The sequence below is a fragment of the Coffea eugenioides genome, chromosome 7, assembly GCF_003713205.1.
Source record: "Coffea eugenioides isolate CCC68of chromosome 7, Ceug_1.0, whole genome shotgun sequence".
Lineage (NCBI taxonomy): Eukaryota > Viridiplantae > Streptophyta > Magnoliopsida > Gentianales > Rubiaceae > Coffea > Coffea eugenioides.
The window spans coordinates 8,466,207-8,472,206 of NC_040041.1; positions in this window are offsets into that span (position 1 = coordinate 8,466,207).

A 6,000-nucleotide genomic window follows, 5' to 3' on the forward strand; every position below is an offset into this window, starting at 1 on the left:
TAGCTAAATCTAGGACTCACCTTCTGCCACGCTTCCGCTGGTATTTAATCACGACCACAAATTACTACCAGTTCTTTTCGACAAAAGTGGTCTCCAAGAATTTCAAAAGAACTGAGATGGAAAAGGCAAAACTGGTGAAGCTTTTGTTATCATCATGATCATCATCATATGATATGATCAAAAAAAATCTATCAATTAACACAATCAAGCGTGGTAAGTGGGACCCATAGTATGATGATCGAATTTAAGTTCTGTCTCCTGCTACCTACGTGGAGGAAGAGATTTATAATGATGCGTGTACCATTATTCTGTACACGAGAGAGAATCCTAAATACTAATTACTAAGAAGGCCACCACTAATCTCTAATTAATGCTAATACGGCATTATTATTAATTATTTTATGCCAGACAGCAGAAAGTGCACGTGCGTGTTCCCCCCCGGAATCCTCGAGAGTATTTGAGTCAAAAGATGCCGCGCACGTGCCTTCTGGTCAAAGGTCAAAAGAGCGGGAGAGAGGGTGATTGCATTGCACGAGCCTATGGACCTAAAATCATTTCTAGTAGCATAATTTTATGATTAAACAATAATTAAAAAAGGTAGTTACTAGATTAGACCTAAGAACCTTAGGATAAGAACGACGATGATGATGAGGAGGAGGAGGATCCGCTTGATCAAGATCATCAAATCCACACCGCACATCAAATTCTTGTTGTTATAGTTTTTAATTTGACCCCTTAGCAGATGAAATTGATAAGGTTTCGTGCTTTGCATGTTACTAGAGTTTATGATATTTTTTCTAATTAAGGTGGTACATTTCCTCCACATGGGATTAAATCCACTCGTTTTCCTTTTTTTAAATGCATTATTTTTTATTTTTATTTTTTTCCAGATTACAGCTAGATAGATTTCATTCAGACATTAGTCCAAATGGGGTTTTATCCAAAATCAAAGATTCGATTATGCTTGGTTTTCTTCTATGATCTCTCAAATCAGAGTTTGCTTTGCTCTGAGCATGCATATCTGTGTAGGTGAGAGTCTGTTGGACTTTTATCTCATTTAGTGCTTAGAAAACTTGGACGAATCTCTTCTATCTAGTTTGTAAATTCTTTGTTCATTATCTTTTGTTGAATGTTTTGTTTTGATGAACATAGATAGAATGGCACATGCGTGATTTGGTAGTGTTGAGCTACACAAGAACTAGTTCGCTTATGCAAGACCTTTTTAATTTTATACCACCATGTATCACAATTTGTTTTCATATAGGGAGTTCATAGAGGTATATATTGATGCGAACAAGAAGTAGCCTAACTATGGATTTTTATTTATTTTGTGATTTTATGAGAAATTATGAGTTCGTATTCGATTCAGAGACTTCAGAGTTGAAATTTATTTGTTTGTTTTAACGGATTGAGATTGTATTCAAATTTAATTTGATTACGTATATTGAATTTAATTGAAACGAGCTCTTGCGAACTCGACTCAAATAATTACAAATATTTACATAGAAACTCTCGACTTTATGCGTGTCAAATTCAAACCAATTCTGAAAACTATAAGAGTACAAAATGCCATTCGTAATGGAGAACTGCAGGCCATTAACTGAAAACTAGACACGATTCATGCTCGATTCCATTAGTCTATAAAATGAAGTTCAAAAAAGATTTCGAGATCAAGTTCAATTTTAATACTACGTTCTTGGAACTCCATACCATTCTAATATCGCGCCACTAGCTACTCAAGAGTCCGTCGATAAAATTATAAACTACGATCGGAAACTCTACCATACCACGTAACTTCATAAATGATGCTCGCTGCTTCCATCATCATCAAATTAAAGGAAGAAAACATGCATGCATGCAAGGAACCTTACCGGTGCCAAGAAAGCGTGTATACATTCACAACCTTTTGCTTATGCAGTACTTATAACAGTACGAAGAAACTATGAATTATATATAATTTATAGATATACTTTCAAGTTTTTTTTTTTTTTTGTTCCACTTTTTGGGCAACTTGCTTGTCTTTGATCCAAACCCTCACTAGTTTTAGACCAGCACGTGTGATGTCACATGGCGTTTAAGCAGGGATAAAAGATAACGAGTCAGCTGGCTAGGCAGATTATTACTATATAGTCCATGGCCAGCAAAGCTTGGAAACTAGAACTTGGGGTTGGAAACCATATGAACGCAAAAGGTGCAAGTTGGTCCGGCAGGGTCGGCTGGATCCTCAAACCCGAGGGGGGGTAAAGAGCATGAATACTGACCATATTTACATGGATCCCGATTAATATTTGTTTCTTGAATACAATTAATTAACAAGTCTCTCTTTGGCTTCTTTGAATCAGGTGATCTGTGATCCCTTCTCCTGCAAATTAGGTCCCCCCCACCCCCCTCACCTGTTGAGCTAATAAACATCTCTTCTGCGAGCGGCAGCAGCAGATTTCAAGTTACGTGCATCCCCCCCTCCAATGGCCTGGACAAAAGTTGATTAGTTGCAGGAAGAAAGGAGAGTTCTTGGTTGGGATGTTATATCATATGTTTTTTCTGGTTGTAGAGAGGGAGGATAACAAATTGACTGATATGAAAATGATGACTTTTGGTGGTGGTGAATTATTTAACTGGCATCATCAGTTCAAGATTATACAATTCGGCTATCAAATGTTTGGCTTTTAAGTTCATTATCTTGCACGTAGCTTTGTTGTTTCAAAGTCGAATTACAAAGAACAAAAAAGATTTGGTCAGTTGCACCCGCATCTCAACTAGGACTGGGAGGTACTGAGATTTCTCTTGATCCGTAGACTTCGATTATTCTTTCTTAATAAATAATATGCAATAGTTACAACAACAGTTCAATAGCCGGCATATTCCAAATTAAAGAACTCTTAGTTTAGCTTGGCTGAGAGTGGTGGGAGCTCAAGATCTTTAAACATGACTAGTGGCATATGAAGATTTTCTTATCATTAAAATTCAAACTTAGAAATAATACTTTAATCAATTGGTAGATCCCCTCCTTGGAAGTCCTTTTATTGAATCTTTGCTCGAAATGAGGGAAGTAAAAAGAAAAAAAGAACCCCTTCAACTCTAAATTTATTCACTAAATAATCTTTGTTGTCCTAACAATTTGTGCATCCTTCAATTAATTTTACGTTCTTGATGATTAACTATTTGACATGTTTAGTAGTTAATTTAGGATTAAAAAGAGAATTTCGCGCGGATATACAAAAACTTCATTTGGTATGCCAATAGAATCCCACTTGCTTCTATTTATTATTTAGGTGGGACTTGAATTCTTTGTATATTCACATGAAACTCTTTTATTGATTTTGGACCGACTCCTAGACATGTTAAGTAATCGATTCCGATTCACAAAAAATTAGTTTTGATAGTATAAAACTACGGAGATGTGATAAAAAATTAATTAAAAATTAACAAATGCGTTTTATGATTTAGTAATTTTTTTTGGTCAAATAATGATCCATCCAAATACACGTACTTGGACATCATGTTATTTGTAAAAAAAAATATTATTTACTAGTATCACAGACACGTGTTTTAATCAATTTTTTTCAATCATCATTTTATCTCAATACATTAAATCACAAAAAAATAGTACATCAAATATTTCAAATAATCTCCTGTCCAAATACAATCATTTGATAACTTTTTTTTTTTTTGGACAAAAAAACATATATTAGATACTCAAATGGCAAGAGTAGTTTGTTTTGTGGAGTCAAACAAAGTGTCCCTTTCAATGAAACACCCGAGAGGCCACGTCGCGCGCGATGTCACGTGGGCCCTATGTCCTGTGTCTGTCCATCAATATCCCACCGTAGGCTATCTAATACTGCCGCTGAGTAAGAAGCGAAAACAAACAAACAAAGCAAACAGAATTAATTAAAAGAGAAAAAACAAAGAAAGAAAGAAACTGCGGTGCCAAAGATCCAAAACTACTTTTCCTGGTTCCACACCTGGACGCTAGACCAGTGGTAGAGTACGCGTAGCTGATTACACCGCCGTTTCAACAAATCAAACTTGCTTACGTGTTGAGCCCTACATGCATCCGTCCTCTTTGCGTCCAAAACTTTTCATTCTCTGCTCTCAGCCTCTCTCCGATTACAAAACTCCGATGATGTTTTGATTTTGATCAAGTGACCAAACGTTATAAACTCCCACCGCCTCCGAGTCGGTGTACTGCAAGTGCAAACAAAGCTATTCACGAGATTGCTCAATCCATACTCTGAGCCATGAATTTTTGCATTTATTGAATTCAATCATCTAAGTTTGAGCGGTTTGAATAATTTAAGGGCTCGGTGAGATTAATTTAATTATTTGTATGTATACAGTATACATGTTATTTTTTATTTTTTTTTGCATATTTGTTATTATGAAATATTTATTTTATCTACCATTGTTTTAAAAATATTGAATTACATCACTCATGTTCGACTTAGCTACGTTCAATCAAACTTGAATAAACTAAAACTGAATTGAGTTAGAAGTCAAAGTTTGAGAGCTCTCAACAAACTCGTACGAAAGAATTTTAGCTGGAGTTGAGCTTGAGTATTAGTCTCAATTTCAAACTCAATCCGACTCGTTTACACCCTAAACAAAAGAAAGTTGACAATGCATATTGGATCAAACACCTTAAATTCTTATTGATTATACTTCTATATGTTTGGGATATACTCATTTCATTGTACTTTTTATACAACTAATTTCAAAATACACCAAAATACTTTTTATTCAACTCTATTATACCAACATACAGTGCACATTATAAAATACACTAGAACTAACCTAAGATGCTCAAATCATCTATGCTTCGTAAATTGCAATTAAGAGTGTAATTGAGTCGAATCGAATCTGAGTAATACAATACTTGAATTCAAGTTTCGAGCTAGTTGAACTCGATCAAATCAATCCTAATCGAACTCAATTTGATTTCAATCGAACTGAATTGAGTTTAAAATAAATATAAATTTATATTTTACATAATTTTAAACTAGAGACAAGAAAATCATTCGCACTTCAGTTATTGTAAAGTCCTCCCCTCCACTATTTACAATTTCAGCCAAGCTTTTTTCATGATCCAACGAACCTCTTATTAGGTGATTGTAGATCCTCTCTTCCCAAAGTCCAAATATCCACTCCCATAATCCGCAACACGTACGACGTAGTACTACCACAATAGTACGTATGGATTTGATTTGAAAAGTATAACGTGAATTTAATAGAAAGAGGAACTTTTCCAAGGCTGGTCTACGACTCTACGTTACGTAGAGTAAGAGTACAGGCTGCGTAGCGTAGTGGAGTAGGTGTTACCGGTCTCGATGTGGCATTCATAGAAAGCATACAGATGTATTTGTAGGGAGAGAGGGCTGAGCGGAAGGAATAGGGATTCTAGTTCTAGTTATAATTTGCCATCATTTCCCCCCCTTAAAACCTGGAGCTCCCTCAATTTTGCGATAAATGGAACATTTCCTGAGTATCTGGTTTACTGTTTCCTGTTTTTTGGGGCTTCTGTTCTCCCCTGGCTCTCCATTTTTCGCACCTAGAATTGCTTTTCTTTCTAGAGCCATTATTGAGTTTTTTATTTTATTTTTTAGTAAACAAGGTGGCCGATTCCTAAATTTACACTGTCTTTTTTTTTTTTTTTTTTTTCCTTTTAGCAAGGAAGCAAATACAGTGGAATCCCATTAGCATTAAAGTATGTTGCACCATTTCTGGATATACGAGTCATCAGAAGATGATAATCTGCAGTTTAGCACACTCGAAGGGATAAGTATTGTCTATTATTAGCAAATAGATATTCAATTCGTACAAATGCAGTTTGCAAGCATGCAATGCTATTTTGAAATGACAAAAAGAGGACTAACTGCAGAAAAAAAATATATGTTCAGTCTTAAATGATAATTTTTAAAGTTTTACAGTGTAATTTTTATCTGTTCTGCAAATATGTACTAGCATGTATTTTTCAAATCTGTTATTTAAGAATGTAACTTC